The sequence below is a fragment of the Vombatus ursinus genome, unplaced genomic scaffold (genome assembly GCF_900497805.2).
Source record: "Vombatus ursinus unplaced genomic scaffold, bare-nosed wombat genome assembly UNPS02007284.1, whole genome shotgun sequence".
Classification (NCBI taxonomy): domain Eukaryota; kingdom Metazoa; phylum Chordata; class Mammalia; order Diprotodontia; family Vombatidae; genus Vombatus; species Vombatus ursinus.
The window spans coordinates 26,915,879-26,941,017 of record NW_020947062.1 but is presented as its reverse complement, the minus strand read 5'-3'; the positions used below and the strand labels follow the sequence as shown (position 1 = coordinate 26,941,017).

Here is a 25,139-nt window from a genome sequence, read left to right as displayed (position 1 = left end):
ATCTTAACCCATATTCCAAAATAAATTCAGAATGGATATATGAACTGACTATTAAAGATCATACCACAAAAAAATTAGAAGAGATGAGTAGGGAACAATTTTTAACCAAACAAAGGGTAAAGACAATTACAAAAGATAAAAGAGATGATTTTGACAACATGAAATTGAAAAGCTTTTACATAAACAAAATGAATGCATTTCAGATATGAAAGGAAGTAAGTAGCTGGGGGAAAAAATCTTTCTATCAAGTATATCTGATAAGCATTTGATATCTAAGATATATAGTCAAGTAAGAGAAATATAAAACCAAAAGCCATTCCCCAAGCCAACAAGCATTTTTAAATGCTTATTAAAAGACAGGCCCAGTGCTAAGTGCTGAAAATACAAAGACAAATCACAATTCTCACCCCCAAGAAGCTACCATTCCATTGAGAGAGACAACATAAAGACAATTAGATAGATAGAAGATACATACAGAGAAGAAGGAATCAAGCAATCAATCCATTATTGAATAAACTTTAATTAAGTACCTACTATGCACCAGGTAGTGTTCTAAGCACTGGGAAAGGTAAAGGACAGTCCAGGGTCTCAAAGAGATCACAGTCTAATGGAGGAAATAGGCAAACAACTATATATAAGATAAATTGGAAATAATCAACGGAGAGAGAAATAAGAGAAGATAAACATCTATCTAAAACCAAAAGTAAGCACTATATGCAATGGATAAACACTACAAGCTTTCCCAATAAATAAAGGACTAAGACAAGGATGCCTCCTTTTTTTTCTGCTGGAAATAAGAGAGATCAGGAAAGGTTTTCTATGGAAGGTAGGATTTTAGTGGGTTCTTGAAAGAAGTCAGGTGGACTCAGAGATGGAGATGAAGAGGGAGGGCATTCTTGGCATAGAGAACAGCCAGCGAAAATTCCCAGTCAGAGATGGAAGACATTGCAAGAGGATATGGCATTAGCAGCTTGGCAGGAAAATCATGGGGGAAGAGATGAGGAGTAGGTGGATCTGAGCTGAGTCTTGAAGGAAGTCAGGGAAACTTAAAAGTGGAAGTGAGGGAGTAGAGCTTTCCAGGTTAGGGGATAGTTAGTTCAAAAGGCACAGAAACTGGAGGTGGAATTTCATATTTGAGGAAATGTAAACAGATGAGTGTTGCTGGAACATAGAGTGTGTTGAGGAGAGTAAATTGTAAGACAGAAGGTAGGAAGGGGCTAGGTTATAAAATGCTTTAGATGTCAAACAAAGGAGGCAGCTAAGTGGTATAATGGCTAGAGTGATGAACTAGGAGTTAAGAATGTCTGAATTCAAGTTTTATCTCAGCATGAGTTGTGTGGACCTCAACAAGTCACTTAAGAGTTAGTATTTATATTGCAAAACACTTACATGTGTTAACTCATTGTATTCTCAGAACCTGTAAGGTAGTTGCTATTATTATCCTCACTTTACAGATGAGGAAAGTGAGGTACAGAGAGGCTAAATGACTTGTTACATAGCTGGAAACTGAGGCAGGATTCAAACTCAAGTATTCTTGACTCTGAGTCGTGTACTCTATGCACTCCACCACCTAGCTGCCTCAAACGTAAACTTTTCCTCTCAGTTTCCACATCTGTAAAATGGGAATACTAAAAGCACCTACCTCACAGGATTGTTGTGAGGATTGGTCAGTCAGTGAACAAACATTTATTAAGCGCATGCTATGTGCCAGGCACTGTGCTAAGTGCTAGGGATAAAAGAAATCAATCAATCAATAAACATTTATTAAGTGACAACTATATGCCAGGCACTGTGCTAAGCTCTGGGGATAGAAAAGAGAGGCAAAAGACAATCCCTGCTCTCAAGGGACTCACAGGAATGGGTGAGACAATATACAAACAAGTTATATACAAGATAAATTTGACATGATAGAGGGAATTAAGATTAAGGAAGACATAGAAAGTCTTCTTGTAGAAGGTGGGATTTTATCAGGAACTTAAAGAGAACCAGGGAAGCCAGGTGGTGGAGATGAGAAGCGTTCCAGGCATGAGAAACAGTCAATGAATATGCCTGGAATCAGGAGATAGAGTGGGTCCCATTAGAGAAATGGTAAAGAGGCCTGCATCAGTCCCACTGCAGTTAAGTGAAGGAGGGGGAGAGGAGGTATAAGTTGTCAGAAGAGTGGAAAGATAGGGGGAGCAAGTTATGAAGGGCTGTGAATGCCCTTTGATTTTATGTTTGATCCTGAAGACAATAGGGAGTCATTGGAGTTTACTGAGTAGGGGGTGTGACATGATCAGGCCAGCACTTCAGAAAGATCAGTCTGGCAACTGAATGGAGGATAGATAGGAATATGGAGAGACTTGCGGCAGGCAGACCCATCAGAATGATATTGATTGCCCCAGGATCATGTTTCTCCAGGTACCAGTAGTCACGTCCCAGTTCAGAATCCCGTATCCCTGTACATCCTGCTCTGAGTACCTGTGGGTCCCAGACTCCCTTCTATCCACAGTCAGCACAGACAGAGGACTGTGGGTTTTCCAACCACCCTGAAGCCTTCCTCATTTGAGCACTGTGGTCTTCCTGCCCCCAAGGACAGAGTGCTGCAGGCTTCTGGCTTTTTTAACCATGCTCACATTGGTTTTCTGGTGGTACCTCTGGTTATCTATTGGTGTAGTCTTAGCTGGATGAATACATTTACTGTAGTTTCTCTTTGTACTTCTTGATCATTATTCAGTCTGGTGCTATTTTTAGATTGTTGCTGAAATATGTGTAAGACCTGGGCTTCTCTCCCACCATTCATGCAGCCATCTTAACCAAATCAGCTTGTTTTCCTCAAACATATGCTCCGCCCCCCCTCCCCCTCCCCGTTCTCTTCTTTCTGTCAGGAACAATACCCTCATTCTAATGATCCAGGTCTGCAACCTCAGTGTCATATCTGGCTCCTCTTGCTTTCCTCCTCCCATACATCAAATCAGTTGTTAAGTAAAATCTCTTCCTTTCTCCCTCCACAACACCTCTCACATCCAGGTCCATTATCTCTACTTATCCAGACACCACTCTAGTTCAGCCCCTTCATCGTCTCTCACCTGGTCTATTGCAACAGATTTCTAATTAGTCTCTCTGCCTTGAGCCTCTTGCATCTCCAAACCAGCCTCTATACTGCCACCAGAGTGATCCTCCTATAGCAAAAGTCTGACCATGACACTTACCTACCTAAGAATAATAATAGCGGACAGCTAGGTGGCACAGTGGATAGAGCACCGGCGCTGAAGTCAGGAGGACCTGAGTTCAAATCCAACCTCAGACCAAACACTTGACACTTACTAGCTGTGTGACCCCTGGGCAAGTCACTTAACCCCAAGTGCCTAAAAAAAAGAATAATAATAGCACTTATATAATGCATGAAGGTTTGCAAAGTGCTTTATAAATATCTCATTTTATCCTCACACCAATCCTGGGAGGTAGATACTACTACTATCCCCATTGTATAGATGAGTAAAATGAGGCTGAGAGAGGTTTAGTGACTTGCCCAGGATCTCAGAGCTAGGAAGTATCCGAGGTTAGATTTTAACTGTGGTCTCCCTGACTCCAAGTCCAACGTGCCACCTCACTGCCAATGAAATACAGTGGCTCCCTATTACCTTTAGGATAAAATACAAAATTCTCCATTTTGCATTTAAAGACCTTCACAACTTGGCTCCAAATAACCTTTTTAACCTTATTATACTTTACTTCCCCTTCACATATTCTATGGTCCAGCCTAATTGGCCTTCTTGTTCCTCACACACAGCACTCCATCTCACATCCCAGTCACTTTGCCTAGGCTGTTCCTCATGACTAGAACCCACACCCTCCTTACCATTTAATATGCCTTCTTTTCTTCAAAACTCAACTCAGGCTCCATTTTTTTTCACAGAGATTTATAGAAGTTGTAATACCTTCTCCTTCCTCTATGGACTTTGACCCAATTTCATTTGTTGCAAAGTATTTCTTCATTGAAATGTCTCTTTTCTCCCAATGTCTGTTCAGCTGCTCTTCATTTTTATCAATTTTTTTATCATATTCTTCATCTTTATCAATGTCTTCATCATGTTCTTCATCTTTATCATGTCTTTATCAATTATTCTTCATATTTTTCTATGGTATCCTTGCTGAAAATGTGTTTCTTAACCATTAAACCCATCTTTTTCCTATTGTAGTCCCAGCACTGCCATACCTGTCTCCAGCCCTTAATGTCTGTTCTCAGTTCTCAGAATAAGGGCATTGGATGAGATCTATGGCTTTCCAGGAGTGAGTGTGACTTTGGAACAATGCCATGGGGAGAATCCTAGCTGTGACTGTAGTTAGACCTATTCTCTACCATTCCCAATTTACTTCTCTCTGAGACCAATCTTCCTTCTAAGGTTGATCTTAGGGAACGTGTCAAAAACTGAGTAGGGAAGGATCTCCCAGGACCGTGCTAATGGAACACTCTGAAAAAACTCTGCAACTTCTGGGACTTTGGGTCTCTTCTCTACCCTTCCCTCATGCTGACTGCCTATTTCTACCAGTGCAATACTAAACAGTGTAACCATAACTGTCCCTTCCCTCCTCCATAACCTTTTCTCCCAGGCTACAAATTCCTCCATGCCCATACCTTTTCCTTGCTAGGGTCCTAAGGCTGGTCTAATTCACAGGCCTCACTCTGTCCTGGGAGCAGAAATTCCCCACCAGAATACTGACAAAGGGTTAGCTTCAAAAGATTGTGAGCCACTAAGTGAAGCCACTCAGAAGGAGAGATATAGAAATGTACCACTCATGACTGAGGGGCCCTGAGGGACAAGGGATAAGGAGAGAAAGCAGGAGCTAGGGGCTAGAGAAGAGAATTGGGTACTGTGCAGTAGGAGTGACCCAACTCAGTAGACTTTAAAGGGAGAGACAATTTTCATTCTCATTCTTTTCTTTCTCTCTTCTGAACATGTGGCTAGTTTGACAGCTGTTCCTTGGACTCTCATATATTTCTTCTTGCCTCCCCCTCCCCAGCTATTCACTGCTCACAAATGCAACAACCACATGTGCTGGCTTAGATGAGACTGAAATTGGACCTCAAGTCTTTGGCTACCTCTTTTGCTTTGCATTTCCCCCCCTGAATATAGGTGACCAAAAACCAATCCTGAAATGGGTATTTCTAGCCTTACAGGAAAGCTCCTAGGTCTGAGGGATGATTTTCTATGAAGAGGTAACCTCTAAAACAATTCTTGGAGGACATAACTACCTCCAGGAGGGTGAGGACCTTAAGGAAGGAGTACAGAGTACAAAAGTGAAGATGAAATTACCATTCAGTCATTTGAAAAAGTATTTCATTTTTTAATCTTTTAAGTATAAAGCTCCCAGAAGAGCATAATAGGAGTTATAGGTTACTGTATTTCATATTTTAAGTATTTGTCAATGAAGGTTTATGAGCATTGGTGTTTTAAGAAAATAAATATCTGTCTTATGTCTAACCTACTTTGTACATTGATTACTTTTCTAGAAATGCCCCTGTTAATCCCTTTTAGGGATATCCTAGATATGAGTCATTCCTAAACTTTGTTAAAGAGACTCTCTCAGAAATTCCTAGGGTTGGGGCAATATGAGTCAGAAAAATTAGAGAAAAATTCTGACTCCTTTTTTTGGGTTCAAGCTCCCCCAGAAAATGAATCTGGTATGCTTGGGCTCAGAGTCAAGGCCCCTTAGTGGTAGAGAGCTGACCATTGCCCCTAAGCACACACTACTTAATGCTACTTTCTTCTGGATATTCTTTCTGATCTTGGCCTTTAGGTTGCAAAGTTTGTTTTCACACCTTGCAAACTCATGTTATTTAGTCTCTTCATATGACTCAACAATTCACTTCTTGCTAGCTGTAGAAATAATCTACTAAGGTAGCTAGGTGGCATAGTGGATAGAGTACCAGGCCTGTGGTCAGGAAGACTCATCTTCCTGTGTTATATCCAGCCTCAGACACTTAATTGGCTGTGTGACCGTAGGCAAGTCACTTAATGCTTATTGTCTCATTTTCCTCATCAGTAAAATGAGCTGGAGAAGGAAATGGAAAACCACTCCAGTATCTTTGCCAAGAAAACCCCAAATGGGGTTACAAAGAATTGGAACCCATTGAAAAATAACAAAAACAACAAAGCATTGAATGAGAAGAACAAAAGATGAAATCATAATAAGTGAGATTTGCCTATAAATAAATTTTTAGGCAGTGACATTTACAAGAACCCTAGTCTTATGGACAAATTACCCCATATGACAAAAAGACACTTATTTGTAAAGGGAAGGCAGCTAGAAGGCTGCAAGAACTAAAAAGTAAATCAACAGTGAGTACCAACATTTTACATATGAGTAACCAAATACACATACACACAAAAAAAATAATAAGAGTAACTTAAGAAGATGAAATCTCAGCTATATTGATTGAGAAGAGGGTGGTGGCCAGGGAAAGAGCAAAAGGATAGGGTTCAATAGCATCAAGAGGCTGGGGTAGTAGTACAGCGTCACTACAGCTAGATACTTCATGCAACTTTTGTATATGTGGAGGGTGTGTCCAGGATGATACTGGGGAGGCCTTCCTAGGCACTTCTTGTTTCTCCTTAAGAAAGTATTAACCTGGGGCAGCTAGGTGGCACAATGGATAGAGCGCCGGCCCTGGGATCAGGAGGACCTGAGTTCAAATCCGGCCTCAGACACATAACACTTACTAGCTGTGTGACTATGGGCAAGTCACTTAACCCCAATTGCCTTGCCAAAAAAAAAAGTATTAACCTTTGACAATATTAGCTCCTTGATAAAGCATAGACTTGGCCCTTGGTAATCTGCTTGTTTCTTCAACACTAGGTTTGGATGACACATTGATTCAGAGACAATTCATGTACTTGGGCTATACCCTTGGACTCAGACTTTAAAAAAAGGAAGCAAAAAGTGGAAGAGAACCAGAATGAGAAATCAACTGGATGGATACATATGGAATCTGGTATCCTGAAGACAGCCTGCATAGCCAGGCTGATCTGTGACCCCTCCAGAGAACCCTGTGCTTCAGGGAACTATGTTGCCTTAGTGGTGGCCAAGGATGGAGGTAAAACTGAAGTAGTGCAGAGTATCTGTGCCATGTCTTGCAGGAATACAAGCCAGCAACAGTGATAGAGCAGGTTCCTGGATCAATCCTAAACTATCGAGTGCTTAGAAACACCTCCATTTGGCTGAGGAAAGCCTCCATTTGGTCCAAGAATTCAGTGTCATTCAGAAACTCTCCTTCTGGATCTGGGAGGCCTGGTCCAAGGACTCTTCTATTGCTCTGCCCCTACCTTCTTTCAGATCTGCCTTCACTCCATCGCCATTATACCTACATCCTCAGAGCTTCACTTTTTTCTCCTGCCTACTCATGGCTTGTTCTCAGCAGCTGCTTTTTAGCATCTCCTTCAAGTATGGGTTTAGGAGCACAGATTTAGATTTGGAAGGCACATTAGAAGCCATCCATCTAGTCTAATCCCCTCGTTTTACAAATGAGGTCTAACAAAGTCTCAGGAAGTTAAGCGACTTGCTCAGGGTCACACAATTAGTAAGCAGAAGAGATGAGAATTGAGCCCAGATCTTCCTGATTCTAAATAATGTATTCTCTCCATTATGTCATGCCCCAGGAATAACAGGACACTAGGTCTATTTGTTGGCTTCGGACACTGGGGTCATGATTAGGAGGAATGACCAGATGCAACTGAATTAAGCTGCAAGACGTGAAGACAACCCGTTCATCTGAGCTCACCCAGAATTAAGAATCAATGATGGTCCAATAAGAAGGGCAGATCAAGACTTTTTCAGAGTCCTCTGATCAGGAATGAGAGCACATGTATGTGGGAGGGAGTGGGGGTTAGGTAGGAGTGCTTTTGTGTACAAGGAGGGAGAGAGGAAAGAACTGTAGAGCCTATGTGAAGGGTAGGTATATCAACCCTGAGGCCTGCCTGAAAGACCAAAAAACGTCTTATCAGGACACTCCCTGATCTATGCCAAACTTCTTACTCTTCTCTCATTGACTTCCTATATCACTCCCCTCAGAGTCTGTTCCAAACCCTTTTCTTCTTTCCTCAAGTCACCCCTATCATCCTTTCTCCTCCCCTTACTCTTAAAACAACACTGTCAAATGAATACTCCTCTGGAAAAAAAAAATCAGGCTAACCATCTCAAGTTCCCTTTTCCCAAGTAATAGGAATACAAAAGTAAAATACAGCATGATCCCTGCCCTCAAGGAGCTCACATCCTAATAAAGGAGACAATATACAAATAATTATGTGCATATAGGACATGATAATATATAGCCTACTGTAAATTAATTTCATTGGCATCTTTATAATAATTATTATCCCCATTTTAGAGATAAGGAAACAGAGGCTTAGAAAGGTTATGTGATCATACATTCAGTAAATATCTGAGGCAGGATTTAAACCTAGGTTTTCCTAACTCCAGGTCCAGTATTCTATGCACTGTACCACTTAGCTACCCCTATACAGAGCATAAATGGATGGTAATCTCAGAGAGAAGGCACTAGTGGGAGGAGGGAGAAACCAGGCAAAGCCTTCCTAAATAAAATGGGATTTGAACTTAGTGTTGAAAAAAGATAGGGATGCCAGGAGACATCAGTGAGGATACAGAGTACTTTGGCATGGGGGAAAATCAATGAAAAGGCATCAAGTTAAGAGAGAGGCATTCCATGAACATGCACATCAAAAAGACCAGTGTTGTTGGATCATGGAGTAGTGAAGATCACTGGGTCGTAGAGAGAAGTAATGCGTAAGAAGCCTGGGGAGGTAGGAAGGGCTCAAGTTGTGAAGGAATTTAAGTAACAAACATAGCATTTTATATTTGGTCCTGGAGATAATAAGGAGCCACTAGAGTTTACTGCTATGCTTTAGGAAAATTACTTTGGCAGCTGAGTGGAGAATGGATTGGAGAGGGGAGACACTTGAAGCAGAAATACCAACTAGCAGGCTATTGCAATAGTCTGGGCATAAGGTACCAGGGCTGTAGTTGTGTGCAAGGAGAGAAGGAGACCTATGTGGTAGACGTCATGAAGGTAGAAATGAGAAATGACAAGATTTAACAAGAGATGGAATATGTGGAATGTGTTCAAGTGAGGGAGGACAATGAGATTATAAGCCTGGCTGACTGGAAGGATGGTGGTGCCCTTGACAGGAAAATTGTATTTATTTTATTTTTATAAGATACACACTATAAATAAATATATATGTGTATGTATGTGTATATATATGTGTGTGTGTATATATATGTTTACAAGTATCTATTAATCTCTCACTATGCCAGATACTGTGCTCGGTACCTGGGATACAAATATAGAGAATTAAACAATCCCTACTCTCAAGGAACTTATATTGTAATAGAGATGACAAATATGTAAATAAGTATATACAGAATAAGCATAAAGCAAATAAATACAAATTGGTTAAATACAAGGTTGTTTGGGAGGGAAAACACCAGTTTGAAGGAACCAGAAAAGGCTTCATATAAAGGGTAATGTTTGAGCTTGAAGAAGAAAGATTCTATGAAGCTTACTTAGGTAAGAAGAAAGTGACTTTCAGGCATGGAAGACAGACAGTACAAACCGATGCTCAAATTTCATGGACTCTTCACCATCTTGGTCACCCTCTTCTGGACATGCTCCAGGTTATCAATGTCCTTCTTAAATTGTGGTTCCCAGAACTGAACAAAATGCTCTAGATAAGGCCCGACAAGGGTAGAGTACAGTAGAACCTCCCTATTCCTGGAAGTTGCACCTCTCTTAATTCAACCCAAGATCACATTAGGTTTTTCAGCTGCCATACCACACTACTGATTCATATTTCGTTTGCAGTCCACTAAAACCCCCTAGGTCTTTTTTTTTTCTTTCAGAACACCTGCTGTTTCTAATAGGAATGTTGGGAAGACAAGTATTTATTAGGCTCTCACTAGGAAACAATCTCCACTCTTGAGGAATTTGTACTTCTTATTAGATTCAGCCCAGTGCTCTAGCCAATGAAAATCAACTATCACCTGTTTGCAGACATCTCCTACGTTTCTTCGTACAGCCCTACTCTCTAATCTAAACTCTAGCCCCTCATTCATTGTTGTTGTTCAGTCGTGTCTCACCCTTCATGCCCCCATTTGGGGTTTTCTTGACAAAGATACGGAAGTGGTTTGCCATTTTCTTCTCAACTCAACTTAAAAAAATCCTCTATTCCACCCCGCCCCCAGAATCCACATCTCTTCCAAACTTCTCAATTTCTGTTGAGAGTACCACCAACTTTTCCAGCCACTTAGATTCACAACCTCAGAGTCATCTTTAACTTTCCTTAAGCACAGATATGACCAAGTGATGCCCCCTACTCAACCAACTCCTAATATGTCTAGGATAGAACAAAAATTACTCTGCTTAGTTTTTAAAGACTTACAAAGCCTGGCACCAACTTATCTTTACAGCCTCCTTGGACATTTAACTCTCCCTCCTCCCCCAACTCTGTGATACAGCCAAACTAGCCTTGTATGTGTTCCTCACACACAACAGTCTATCTCCTGTCTTTATACCTTCTTACTAGAGGTCACTCATGCACATTCTTAATGGCACTCATTCATTGCTACTAAATTGAAATCAGCCATTTGGAGAAGCATTTGCTCTTTTAATGTAGGAATTAAAAGGCCTCAGAGAACTTTATCAAGTCCTCTATTCATGATGAGGAACAGTCCCTCAAATTCAGAGAGCATTGCTAATGCAGGGGATAAGGAGAATCAACTTTCTAGTGACCCTGAGTTATTTCTCCATAGAGGAGCACATATGTCAGGAGACACTGGAAGACGGTACCTACCAGAAAGGAAAATTGTTTGACAACCTAGCCACCCCCAAATTATCCCACCAGGAGGGGCTCTCTAAGTTGTTATTATAACTCAAAACAGACTTTATAGGTCCCTGGAGAAGGTGAAGGCCCACCTGATCGTTGAGAGTGTCCTTGATTATCTATGGGCCTTTGATACAAGTGCTTTCTGTATTTTTCATCATGGTAAATAAAACCAATTCTAAGTTTAATGCATTTGTTAGCCTAAATGCTTACATACTCATGGAGGGACCTTTGTGGGGAGCACAATGAAGCAGTTATAGATATTTTAGGATATCCCTTAAATATAAGAACCATGAGACCTCTTGTGAAAGTCCCCCAAATGGAACCCAGGCTCTTAATGTCAAGAAATATTCTCTAATATGTCTAATATTCTCTTTTTGTCCAGGGCCAAGCCTTTCGACACCAGGATTTCAACAAGATTCTTATGGGGAGCCAACAGAATGAAAAAGTAAAGCTAATTGTCACCACCAGAGTTCAAGGGGTAGCAATAAATTGCCTCAAATTGTACAATTAAACTATCATTAAATAGAATTAAAGCAATAACTCAAAGCCACATTATTTATAAACATTAGTCCATTTGATCCTTACAGTTGCCCTATGAAGTATTTAATTCAATAAAACTTTATTAAATACTCAACAGTGTATAGAGCATTGTGCTAGGTTCTAGAGGGCAACACCAAGTTAATATAAGACATGGTCCCTGCCTCCACAGAGCTGACAGTCTAGTAAGGGGCTATGACATTTGTAAATTACTATAAAATAACACACAGTGAATGCCTAAGGGAGATGGAAGCAAAGGGCTACGTGAAACCCAAAGAAAAAAGGCCAATACACAATGGGACAAAAAAGAAGTCATCACAAGGTGGTGTTTCAGCTCAACAATAAAGCATGGCTAGGAATTCAGGAGGCAGAGGGGGAAGAAGACATTCTGGGACCAAAGAGCAGAATGAGAAATATACTTCCATGGGTCATTGTGGTATGTGCCCAGGGGGCTGGGAGTCTAACTTGCATTGAGTTTTGACTGAGGTAGAAAGAACAAAGGACCTGGGCTCAGAAGACCAGGGTTCATGTCCTGATTCTGTGACCTAAGGCAAATTATTTTGTCTCTCGGGCCTTTGCTTTAGTTATAAAAATAAGAGAGTTGGACTAGATGATCCCGAATGTCTCTTTCAGGAGCAACGTTTCATGATTTTGAGGACAAGGTATGTAGATGGGAATAGTATGAGATAAGACTAGAGAGGAGGAGTAGTGCCAGATGGCAGAAGTTGTTGAATGTTAAGCTAAGAAGTGTGAACTTGACTTGATCTGTAATGAGGAGCCCCTGTGGAGCTGTGAGGTGAACATTATTATCCCCATTTTATTGATGAGAAATAGGTGAATTGACTTGTCTAAGATAAGTGACAGAGCTAAGCTTGAACTTAGACCTCCCAACTCCAAGTCCATTGCTATTTTCACTTCATATTTATATAGTGCTTTGTAAATCTTAAAGTACTATAAAAAAAAGTACTATAAAGTACTATAAAAAAAGTTGTTAAATTGTTATTTAAAAGTGTCTCTTCTGGAAAATGATTCCACTAGAAATGATTTTCCTCAGGATTAAATCTTTTAAATGTGTGAAAACAAAAAGTTTACCAGATAAGATATATTCATTTTGATGATCAATTTTTTTCTCCTCTGTCAATTGACAATTGATTCTAAAGGTAATTTTTTAAAAAAAGATTTAAAAGATTACTCAAGTATGCCTTTTGTGATCATGAAACAAACTTATAATAATACCAAAGTGAAACACATTGAAAATCTATGGTATAAAAATTCAAACTGATTATGACAAAAACTGTGAAGGAAAGAAAGAGAGAAAGAAAGAAAAAGAAATATTAAGCATCTCTTAGAATACCGAAGACAGTTCCTATAAATCATTTTTATTAGTGCAAGTCCAACAAAAGTCACTTGTTTCCTTGAATTTCTGAAAGTAAAAGGACCCATTTGACAATGATTTGCAGACACCTTGTAAACAAATGTCAATGTTATTCAATATCAAGCAAAAATATTTTGATAAAATAGTAATGTTGTTTAGGCTTCCTGACCAAAATGCATTCCTTTCAAAAACAGAACTACAAAAATACAATATTAGAAAGGGAAGTCAATTTTAATGTAAAATATTAGAACTTTTTGCCATAATATCATCCATGAAACAAGCCTCCTCAAGACAGTGATATTTTGCAAACACTTTTATCAATATAGAATTGACCTTCAACACATGTGCTTAAGGTCAGCATGTATCAGACCATTATAATCTTGAAGAAACTGAAACTTGGAGAAGATAGGTACCTTCCCTTAAATCATAAATCAAAATAATAAAGCTCAGAGAGCAGGCAACTATCTGTAAACTCTGATGATTAAAATTCTGATCCAGTCTCTAGCTATTAACTTCCTGGGTAATTCTAGGCAAAGCATTTCACTTCTTTGGTGTCTCAGTTTCCTCATTTGGACAGTGAATTGGAATGTTTGTCAAAATGCTTTATTGGCAGCCTTGATTCTCACTGTCTTATGTGATTCCTCTCCTCTCGTAGTGACACTACTGAATGTTCCTTGCTTATGTCATCACCCTTCCTGTCTTAAGCCCTTGTACCCAGTGTTGACAGAGGAAAGAAAAAGGACAGCAGCTCTAGAGCTGGAAACATGTAGCTATCTCTTTCATAAAATTCTGACTAAGGATGACTAAAGTAAACCAACAAGAAACAGAGGAACTCATTTATATCCCTCTTGATTCCTGCATAAGGAAAAAAAAATCTTAATGTTTTGACAAAGGCAAGCTAACTTATCCTTTTTGAGCCTGGAAGACTCCAGATTAAAGTCACTCTGTTTCTCAAATACCAGGCCAAGATACGTGGTAGTAAGCTTTCTCTGCCTTTGGCTTTACAGCCTCACACTTGGACAAAGTAATCTGTAACTTTCAAAAATAGGGGAGGGGGAGGGGAATAACTATATTTCTTTCACAAGAAAATACTCTTGCTACAATAAAAACAAATTTAAAATTTCCAAATCTTTACATACTCCCATCAAGACCACTAGGTAGGCAATGAATCCAAATGGTAAAAATTAATTTTTCCAATTCAGCATGAAATTTATGTAAATAGTTATTCATAAGACTAGAAGTTAAGTGATGGAGATTCCACTACAACAAAGAGCAACCTATACTGAAATTAAAAAAACCTTTAAATTAATATTTAATGAATATGCCTGAGTAAAACCTCACAGAAATCTCTTTGCTCTGAGTATAGTTAGCTTGATGGCATTTTATAGAGATTAGTTAGATAGATAGATAGATAGTTAGAGATAGATATGCTTGCATGTGTCTTTAGATCACCATAGCTAGATTTTAGTAGAAAAGGATTCAAATTGTATCTTGATATTTTGTAACTAATCTTTCAAAAGTTTCATTCTAAGTGCAAAATACAGCTACAATGTTAAAAGAAAAATATTCAATAGGAATTCTCATTAAAAATAAATGCCTAAATAACTCCAAAATGTACTAAATATTTCAGAATTCTAGTGAATTGGATAAAAGGAGAATATGGATACACACAAATTTTTGTGTAGCATTAACTGAGCTAAGCCAGGAAACAAATGGGGGGCAAATGCCAAGTGAAACATTTATAGAGAATGTCATATTAAGTGCTCACATAAGAACAGTTGGCTCATGGAAATATTCTCTCCTATACAACCCAGAAGTTATATTCCACAACTGCATTAATCCTGTGGCATTGGCCAAACATCTTGATTAAGTGAAAATGGGAATTTTTTCTGCTCTTAGAGAGTCAATATTCCTTAAGTTGGAACAGTAGCTCTTTGTGGAAAAGAAGCTTTGGAGCTCTATATTAATCTCCCTCCAGAAGGGAGGTATGAATCAGATTGTCTGGAAAGAAATGACAAGGATGGAGTTTAGAGGGATTGCAAAAACTGACCTATTTTAACTTGAGATCTTAAAAAGAGACAAGTGATCATAACAAAAAATTAGTAGGAGCTATGATGTCTAGAAATTAATCACTGGGGCGTGTGGAATTCTTAGTAAAAAAAATGCCTGGAATCTCTATATTTCTTTAGCAAAGGAAAGATATCTATATATCTATATCTATATACTTATAGATATAGATATGTTTATATATAGATATATAGATGTAGATAGATAGATATTATATGGGGAATAAGGAGCTATGGGAACTGACTCCCTATAACAAGTTGTCAAAAAGTTAAGCAGTGTGCTGTTCACACCTTACTTTTTCCTAATCTAATTGTCTTCAATCCTTCTCAGGTACTAGAACTGTTTGGTTAAGGAAGGTTGTTGTGCAAAGTTTCACCTGCCACTCAGCCTCTTTTGGGTTCTGTCCATTTTTTGTACCCACACAAATTGTGTGACCCCTCTTTTCCTATTCCACTATTTAGGAAGTAACTGGGACAGAGGCTACAACTTTATTGGATTGCTGATGCTTCAGAACCCTAAAATTCATATAGCTAAAATTACCTTTTGTTGGTTAGTCCTTCAGATTGTTTTTGATCATATATATATTGCTCTTAATCATTTTTTTTTAAAAATTAGGCTTTCTTTCTCAACTTTGTCCAGCAAATTTTATGCTGAATCACTTCTGTTTGAATAGTATGCTACCTGATTTCTGCTAAATTGAAAGTAGACTCCTGGTTCTCAGCTGGAAACCCCAAACATAATTTCCTACCCTAAGGGCCAAAATACAGATAAGCAATAATGTTAACTATGATAACAACAGTGGGAGCAATAGTGACACAAATATTTTTACTATAATAAACTGAATGGGAGTGACTGAAGAGATGGATCTGTTTACAGGGTTCCTAGTTCCTACCTTCCGCTTGGCCAAAAGTGAAACAAATGGCCTATAATAACATTAGTATAACTTGACTGTGCAGACTAACATCATGCAGGTGGAGATCTCTAGCAAGTAGTTAAAGATATCACCAAGGTAGGTGATATATGAATTCTAAATAAGTTCTAAATAAATTAATAAAAAATTACCTGGAAAATTATACCACACCTATTTTATTTATCTTTACACAGTCAGTTGCAGTGAAAGTCCCATATAAAATTTTACACTTAAAATAATAATAAAAAAATATATAAATATAAAATAAAATAATAATAAATAAATAAATAAAATAATATATATTACTATGAAAAATAAAGAAATAATGACACCTCAAAAGAACATCCTATTATTTTAGACTACATTCTATTCCTATCAAGCATTGCAAATGTTTAGTCTCACCATATCCCATTTAGATAATAGATAATAGTAATAATAAAATAATAATAATAAAAGCTAACTTTTGTAGAGCACTTTTGAGTTTTGCAAAACACTTTACATACATTATCATTATCATATATTATCTCATTTGATGCTCACAATAGTCTCATGAAATGTACTATAATTACCCCCATTTTACACATGAAAAAGCTGAGAGCAAGGTTAAATGACTTAGACTTGTGAGAGCTTCCATTAGACTGTGAACTCCCTGAGGGCAGTGATTTTTTGTTTTTGTTTTTCTTTTGTCTTTCTAGTACTTCATAGTGCCTGGCCTATGATTGGTGCTTGATAAAAGCTAGTTGACTGCCTGACTGGCTTAGCCTGCCCAGAATCACACTGCTAATAAGTGCCTGAGGCATGATTCAACTCTGGTCTTCCTGACTCAAAATGAAAGAATCAAGATTCCACAACAAAAGAAGATTTGAAGCCATGATGGCCCCTTAAAGCCTGTAAATAAGCAGATACCACAGGGTGTCAGGAACCTACTGATACCAGTTACTCTGAGTAGAATATCTATGCACAGCACCTGCTTTCTTAGAACTGAGGCCAATATTAGGTCCCAGCAACACTCTTGTTTACTCAGGCATAACCCTAATCCAGCATGGTTTTCCATCTAAGAGTGGATGGGGTTGGGGGTGGCGGGGGAGAGAGAGAGAGAGAGAGAGAGAGATTTCTTGGAAAAGCTTCAAAAAAATACATGATTAAAATTATTTTGTTAATTATTCAACCAATGAAATTTAGGAACTGTCTTCCCTGGTACGTTGCTTATTACTTTCACATAGTTTAAGTCCCATTTTCTCTCAGAAAGGTCAGCTATTCCACTTTTTTCATGAGTGAAGGGGACCGTTTTCAGCATGCTAGATATGGTCTGGGGTGGCTGGTGGAGTTTCACAGCAGTGCTATAACTAGACAGGTGCAAAGAGAGCAGCCGAGCCAGGGGCAACATTGAAAGCAGCAAAAAGCTAACCTCAGTTCAGTTCAATCCATCTGTTAGGAGCAGTCTCCTCACTTGAATAACAATAATCATGTCTGTCCCTTGCTTGACTAGTAAATTTTTATTTATTTTAAGAGTAGGAAAGGAGGAATGATGCCTGCTTCATGCTTTGGTTCCCTAAATCTTGTTGGAGTGAAGGGGATATAAAGATAACCATAACTTCTAGAACTCCCATGGGGCACTGAAATTCCTACTTGTGTCTCTGTTGACTTCCCTGAGCCTCAGTTTCCTCATCTGCAAAAAGAGGAGTTTGGATTAGATGGCCTGTGGGGTCCTATCAGTTCCAGATCTATGATCCAATACTATGGGGTAAGCTGAATTCAACAAATCTCACCTTTATAATTTTGGACCAGTTCAATAAAATTAACAAGCTTATGCAATTATTTTGTTTGGTATTCTTACAATAATAATATCTAACATTACTTAGTACCTTAAGGTTTGCAAAATGCTTTACACATTTTACCTTATTTCACCCTCACAACAATCCTGTGATTTGGGTATTATTATTATTCTCACTTTATAGATGGGGAAACTGAGACACAGAGAGAGGTCAAGCGACTTGCCCAGGATCACACAGTTCATATGTGTTTGAGGCAAGATTCAAACTCAAATCTTCCTGGCTTTAAGTTCCATACTTTATTCACTTCAACACCTAGCCCTCATTCAAGGCTTCCTTTGTCTTAAGTCCAGCAATCTATACACTATGCCATGATTTTTCTGAAAGCTCACGTGTCATTTTCTAACAGGACAGACGTTCAAGTTCATAATTCATTCAGCAAGTGCAGATGACAGCTGTTTCCTTTCAAAACACTTCTCTTTGCTTGAAATATAGCCCTATAAATTCTGAATTGTATATACTTATCTTAAATTAAGACCTGTATCTGTAATATAAATGCAAAATAGTCAATTAAGTAAAACTGAATAACTAAATCATTCTAATAGTAGTTCTCAGTTATATAGTACTAACTAGTGAGAAGAGAGTGTGTGGATACAGGAAACTAACAGATAACCCCCAAACCTCAAATTACAAAAATGTTATCAGTGCTGCTAGCAAGTGCCAAAGTTGACTACTTAAAGTTTCGTTTCCTTTTCCTTCTCTCAGGCCTCTGGGAAATCTGCTAATGAAAAATGACAGTCCTGGGTGAGGCATCTAAAGATCCAAGTTTAAGTTCCAGTTCTGCTGCTACAACATTGGGCAAAACACAACCTTCACTTGGCTTCAATTTCTTTTTATGCAAAACAAAGCAGTTGGATTCATGATTTTTAAAGTCCCTTCAAGATCTATCAATGTGTGAATTTATGAGTGAAATGTTCAGAAGGTGAGCAGCTAAAAGGAAAGACAGAAGAAAACAGGGTTTCACATAATTCATAAACTGAATGATCAGAACCTTAATAATTCAAAGTTTGCTAGAGTAGACAGAAAAATGCCCATGTTATATATGGGCTGCAGAGGATAAAAAGTGACAGAAACAATGAGGGAAGGAAATATTCAGTTAAAGGTTTGGATCTTTGAAATACAACAATTGGTTTAAAATTGGCTGACACATTTAGATGTCTCAGTTGGGAGGCATTTTCTCCTGAAATTGAGGGTACCAGTTTTTCAGATAAAAGTCAGAAATAGCACTAGGCTTCACTCTGTTCTTTCTTTCTATCACCTTTAACAGCTGCTATTACAATTTTCTCAGGCTCCTTTTATTCAACTTGAGCTTTTCACAAGATTAATACTACAACAAAAACTTTAATTAATTCAAGGCACAAGGAACTGGAGGTGGGGAGAAGGTTATGTACTACCTGGATTGAGAGTACTTTGTTGTTAAAGAATAACAAAGCATGTGTTTGGCTAGAGAATATAATTTGTTATGAATTATACATAATTTCAAATAAAATTGCATCAATTTAGCAAGGTATTTACTTTATATACAATAGGCAGGCTCTCAAAAGTATTTTAAAAGTAAGATTAAAAGAAAAAAGCTCAGTTTGAAAAGTCAAACTATCAACTCATCACCAAGCACTGAGTCACTAATCAATCTACCCAGAGGATGAACAGTGCCAGTAAGGAACAGGATCTCCTTTCTTTCGCACATGGTATTTGCATGTTGCATATTATGACTGGCAAAAGTCTATGAATTGTTGGAAGTGTCCCTAAAAACATAATAAAATAAACTCCCCTATTATCTGACATGATTTAGAAATGAAATTCAATTCAATAAACACGAATTAAATACCTACTATGTACAAGGCACCTGTGCTAGGCACTGGTGATGCAAAGAAGAAAAAGAAAAAAAAACACACTCCTAATTTAAGAGTTTGTCTATCAGGGGATAAAACATGTAAACACATAAGTAAATATAAGATAATCTGAGGAAAGAACATTAATAAGTAGGGGAACAGAGGATCAGGAGCTGAGCCTTAACCAAAGGAAAGGACTCTAAGAGATAGAGGTGAGGAGTTAATGAATTCCAGCCACAGGAGCATGCTAGGCAAAAGTATGGAGGGAAGAAAAGAAATCCAGATTTCAGGTAAGTAGGGCTGATAAGTGAGTAGAGTTGCCAGTAGGCCAGTTTAGTTGGGACACAGAAGGTAAGTAATGCAAAATAAGTCTGGAAAGCTTAGACTGAAGCCAAATTGTGAAAGACTTTAAATGTCAGGTTGCGCTTTACCCTAATACAATAGGTAGCCAACGTGGAATACTGGAACAAGAGAATGATATGGTTGGACATGTTTTAGGAGGATTATTTTAAAAGCTGTGAGGGGAATGGAATGGAGAAGGGGAAAAGCACAACCAGGAGGACCAATTAAAAAGGCTACGTCAGAGGTACAGGTGATGAGGACCCAATCTAGCGTGTTGTCTCAGTGAAGAAAAGGGACAGATGCAAAATGCACTTTGTTGGATATGGGGGGTGAGAGACAAGAAGTCAAGTGGAGAGGTCAAGGACGGCTTTCAGATTGCAAACGTAGGTGACTGAAAAGATAGTGGTATGCTAAACAGGAATAGAGATACTGGTTACTTAAATATTATATGACAGTGATTATAGAACAATCTTTGTTCAGGTGACATATAAGTAAAATGCACAGTACCAAATCTATTACTTTACACTGATATGCAATTTTCTAAGAAATTGATTATAATAGAATTTTTGGTATAACTATATTAACACAATTCATCCTAACTTGGATGAATTAGAAGAAACTTCAGGATTTTGCAGTGTTTCAAAAGCATTATAAGCATCAATTATCCCTGAATTATGTATGTTGATGTATGCCTTTAGGCAATTCCTTTCCTCTTTTTGGGTCTCAATTTCCAGATTTGTAAAATGGCAGGGTTGGACTATATGATCTCTAAATTCTCTTCTAGTTGTAAAATTCTGTGATCCCATGCAAAGCTCTAGTTTATAGGGTTACAGTTGATAGACTGTCAGATAAATTGACAGGATGTTTGACCTGGAATCATTAAGATACAAGTTCAAATTCTACCTTAGACACTTAGTAGCTGTATGACCATGGGCAAATCATTTGACTTCTCTGTGCCTCCATATCCTTGTCTGTAAAACAACAAAGTTGGACTCTGTGGCCTTTAAGGTCCCTTCCAATTCTAAAACTAAAATTAGCTCAAATAGAGCTAATTATCATTTCCTCTTTTAATTAACCTAAAATTAGGAAACATGGAATAAATATAATAGCATGTAGAAAGTGACACCCCAAAGGAACTAAGAAAAATTGTTATCATCTAATGTTTATTGTACATTTATTGTGTCCATGATATTGTATTAGGGTAAATGCTAGGATGTAGATGTGTATTAAAACCATGACATATTCCCAATCCTCAGGAAACTTATAATGCTAATAAGATATAATCATACAGCCAATACAGTCAAAATAAAAATGTGGTATAAATGTTATTTATCACTACTGTTTTTATTGTTATCAACAGCAGCAAATTCATTTTTAAAGTAGACATATAGATAACATAATGCTTTTGTCAAATGGCAAAAGCCAACTTTGCCTAATAAAATTTTCTCCTTTAAGTTTTATTTATTTTAGAGAAAGTATGTTACTTTCAATAGTGAAAAAGAGAAGACTGAAAGGGAATGGGGTCGGAGAGAGAGCTGAAGAACAGACTGACAATGCCAAAAGGACTATAAAATGAATGGAAGCAAAAGGCAAATAAAGGAAAAGGGAAGATAGAACAAGTACTCTCCAAATGAACAAAGGTGTACAGAAGAATTCAATGTTTTAATAACTTTATCAATAATTTCTTAAATGTATCACTTCTGTATTTCCCCCCCATGTGATTATTTTACAAATCAAGCTTCTAGGTACTTGCTAAAATGACAATTTAAAGAGATTTAGTTTTCTTAGACCTAGAAAGGACTTTAAAGGTTATCTTGCCCACATACTGTAAAGGACACATTTTTAAACAACTGCAAAATAAATTTACTAGCAAAGAAGTTCTTTGTGTCAAGAAATAACATTGAGAGTCAGAAGACTTTGGGTGTAGTCAAAGCTATAATTAAAAATTTTTGCACCCAGAACAAGCAATATAAAACATAGCTGAAGGGGTAGAACATGGACTTAGAATCAGGGGAGGGAAGAGCTTACCCCTGTGTCAAAAAGTTGCTTCCTAATTTAATTAGTTATTTTTGCTAATTAAGTACTAAGCTCTGTCATGTCTAGGTTGCTGAAAATTGCAAGTATAGTTAGGTACCCTCTAGATTGGTGGTCTGGGCAAAATCCTGACTGCCCAGCCCTAGGGATAGCTTTGGGTCTTATAGCAGGTCTGTCACTAACTAGCTTTGTGACCCTGAGCAAGTCAATTCACTTTTCGTTCTGCTTCCTTGCTATAAAATTAGAAAGTACCTAAGATCATTTTGACCTCTAAAAATTCCACAATACCAGGAAAAGAGCATTGAGTTCAAATGCTGCTTTTGATTACTATCTGTGTGGTCTAGCCTCCCTGAGCCTTACCTATAAAATGCGTAAGTTGTACCATACTGTTTCTGAGGTCCCTTTCAGTTCTTGATCTATGATCCTAACACTCTGACTCTTTGATTTCAAAAACTTCAAACAGACTGCTAACCAATTAATCTGATAATAAACCTCCAATTGGGTTTACAGGTAAATCAAAAGGCTTTCCCAGATTAAAGAAGGAAACATTTGTCCAGGTAAAAGAAAGATGCCAGCCTCCTTACCATTTTCACTACTGAACCTGTTGGCAATGATTTCTTTGGCCTTTCAGAAAGGAAGTATTTATGTAAAGTTCATTACATTCTTACACCTAGTACAGAGAAGAGGAGAGAGAGCTGAGAAAAAACCCGTGGGAGTAATTACTAGGCAAGACAGAGTACATACAATCTGTATGAATGTAACAGCAGGAAAGCCCATTTCTCAAACTGCTGAAATTATTTCTAGTTTGAGTCAAGTTTACAAAAAATATTTATAGAATTAGCAAAACACTATCATTGGCATTTTCTTTGAGTTGCTTAATTTCCTGAAAGTTTGATTCATCTTTTTTTTTTTGAGGGAGGAGAAATCACTTCTACAAATATTGAGAAAAGGTGATTTTTTTTCCAGTAGTCAATGTAATATATTAGAGAAATCTTGGTCAAATCAGATCATGTTCAAAAAATTCATTTTGAAGGACAAACAACAGGGAAAAAACTCTCGACATGAAGAATGTCAAACAAGGGTTCTGTTTGTCTCTTCAAGGACTTAGGGAAGTTCCAAAAGGGTGACTCTTTTCTCAACTTCCCCTCCTCATGCCTGTCCAGTAACAAACACTGTTATTGTTGTTTCTCATTTCTTTTTATCGAAGCTATTTCCTGTATCCTGATTTTGCTTCATATATATTTTTAATGGTTGGTCAAAAAGGTTTGTATTGCATGTCTGCATACATCATCAATTTTGCAAAAAGGGAAATGGAGGAAGTCAGAGGTTAGCTGGAAATACACACTATTTAATTTAGGGCAGAGAGTTAACATTCTCTATGAATGTTAGGAGTTTTCTTAACTGGAAGCTCTGAGCTATTATAACATTATTAATAACTTTCTATCTAATATAAACTCCATAAAACAGCAACTAAAGGGCACCAAGAGGTGCTGAGAGTCATTATATTGCCTTTAGGCTAAAAGCATTCTAATTATAATTGAATGTGGCTGATTAAATCCCCAGCCTCTCTCCTTCAGAGAGGATTGGGGCAAAGAGGAAAGGGCAGTGACCAAAGAGAAAGTCACACCCTGAACCAACATTGTGGAGGAGATAGGCACTAATTCATATCTATCCCTTCCAGAAAGGAGAGAATAAAAAGGACTGAGTACCAACCAGTCAACCCTCCACAGTGAAACCCACCTACAGTGTCCTTGAATTTGAAAGGAATCCTATTACATCATTTGTTCTTTCCAGAACATGGCTTATTATGAGCTGTTTTGTCATTTGTCCTTGTATGGTGCATACTACTTGTGATACTCATCAACTGAATTTGGTCACTGAATAACTGTAAACCAATAAGAATATAATCATTTGCTTTCCTGTCAGTAATATCTATTCTCTCAACTAAGTTATTAATATGTTGTGAAAATGACTGCTTTTTTTTTCCCTGGCCTTTAGCTGTGGACTCCTTAACAAACCTTAAAGTTTCCTGCCAACACCAAAATATATTTCTCTTTCAATAGAGCAACTATTTCACTGTCTACTACAGTCCCAGAAAGGTCTTGGATCAGTGATAAGTGGTTCCTTTGCTTGCTAGGTCAAGTGCAAAAAAAAATGTTTAGGTGTAATGAAGTCACTCAATTTCTGTGCCTTTTCTGCATTCTGTCTTGTATAAATCATCTAATATAATAACACTATACTAAGAAGACATTAGAGCACTCAATCAAAAGAGTTCCTATGTTCTACAAGAATCCCTTCCCAATCCCTCCTGATTCTAGTGCCTTCCTTCTTTTGATTATTTACCATTTGTCTTGTCCATCTCTTGTTTGTCCATATTTGTTTGCTTATTGTCTCTCCCATTAGATTCTGAGCTCCTTGAGGGCAAGGGTTGTCATTTGCTTCTTTTTGTATCTTCAGCACTTAGCACAGTACCTGGCACATATTAGGTACTTAATAAATACTTATTGACTGACTTCTTTTTGATATGTGATCACTCCAATTCATCCTACATACTAATGCCAAATTAATTTTCTCAATACTCTGATCCCCTTTGTGCTCAAAAAATATTCAATGGTTCCCTGCCACCCATAGGATAAAATTCAAACAGTTCTTCAAAATTCACCCCTATCTTGCCTATCAACCTCATTTCCCAGGATGAACTCTTCTAACCAATCCTACCATGTGCAGGGACTGTGCTAGGAATATGAACCTCTCTGTTCTTAGCCATATCAGCCCTTAAAGGGCAGCTGCAATCTGTCACTGAGACCAGACTGCAAACCATTCAAGCTCAGTAGAGCCTGTAAGAACTTACCTTTGAGGACCCAGGGTCACCTCTAAACCATAATGAAACATAGGAAGAGGAATATTTACGTCATAATCAACATCATCATTATCATTCTTGTAACTGTTGAAAAGTATGTGTGATCTTCTGAAAAAATTTGATTTCCCAATCATCCTCACCCTGATCCTAGTATAGAAGAGATTCATGGATTTTAGAACAGATGAATGAATGGGAACATAAGACAAGGATCATTCTAGAATCTAGTAATATACCTTTACATTTCAAGAAACAGTTTTGAAAAAATACCAAGTAAACATTCTGCATGAGACAGTTAGTAAACACAAAAGGCTGGCTGGCTTTTTAAAATCAACATTCTTAGACTCTCTGTGGTCACTTCTATAGAGTAAGGACTCCTTTGAACTGCTCAAGATTTATTCTTAAAACTCAAGCAGTTAATCTGGCCATTGGAAAATTCTAAACCTTTTCCTGCAGTTACATTTCAAAAT

The 25,139-nt window shown here is 37.8% G+C and overlaps 1 protein-coding gene across 5 annotated transcripts in view; it reads right to left on the bottom strand.

The window, feature by feature from the left end:
* SAMD4A (sterile alpha motif domain containing 4A) overlaps positions 1-25,139 on the bottom strand; it is a 284,216-nt gene that overhangs the window by 221,991 nt on the left and 37,086 nt on the right. The window lies entirely within an intron of this gene.